This window comes from Humulus lupulus, chromosome 5 (genome assembly GCF_963169125.1).
Source record: "Humulus lupulus chromosome 5, drHumLupu1.1, whole genome shotgun sequence".
In the NCBI taxonomy this organism is placed as follows: Eukaryota; Viridiplantae; Streptophyta; class Magnoliopsida; order Rosales; family Cannabaceae; genus Humulus; species Humulus lupulus.
In genome coordinates, this window is record NC_084797.1 from 220,468,637 (window position 1) to 220,469,217 (window position 581).

Consider the following 581-nt stretch of genomic DNA (forward strand, 5'->3'; position numbering starts at 1 on the left):
GGCATCTACATCATGAATACCAGCCACCTTTCTACCTGTAGACGATCTAGAAGTGGGCCACTAATAGTTGTTGTTGGATATTCTCTCAAGGATTTCATATGCCTCATTATAAGACTTAGCAAGAAGAGCCTCGTTCGCTGAATCATCAACCACCATTCTAGTATGAGCATTGAGACCGTTATAGAAAGTCTCCATCTGGATGCAATGTGGAATGCCATGGTGAGGGAATTTCCGCAACAACTCCTTAAACAACTCTCATGCCTCATATAAAGATTCTTCATCAAGTTGTTGAAATGAAGTAATCGCATTGCGGAGCTTGGCATTTTTAGTGGGAGGAAAATACTTCATCAAAAAGCGCTCAGCCAACTCTTGCCAAGTAGTCACAGAATCAGATGGCAAAGAGTTCAACCAAGCTCTAGCTCTGTCTCTCAAGGAGTATGGGAACAACTTTAGTCTCAAGGAATCCTCTGTAACTCTGAGCAGCTTGAAAGATTCACTTCAATGAACAAGTGAAGATGAAGGGAGGATCTTATGTTGGCATCCCACTGAACTGGCCCACAGTTTGAAGCATCTGGAACATA

The 581-nt window shown here is 42.5% G+C and overlaps 1 non-coding gene across 1 annotated transcript; it reads left to right on the forward strand.

Annotated features, from left to right (window-relative positions):
• The first annotated feature begins 211 nt into the window (after positions 1-211).
• LOC133780876 (small nucleolar RNA R71) lies at positions 212-318 on the forward strand. Its single transcript, XR_009869684.1, has one exon. It is a non-coding gene; the product is annotated as a small nucleolar RNA R71 (small nucleolar RNA).
• The last annotated feature ends 263 nt before the right edge of the window (positions 319-581 follow it).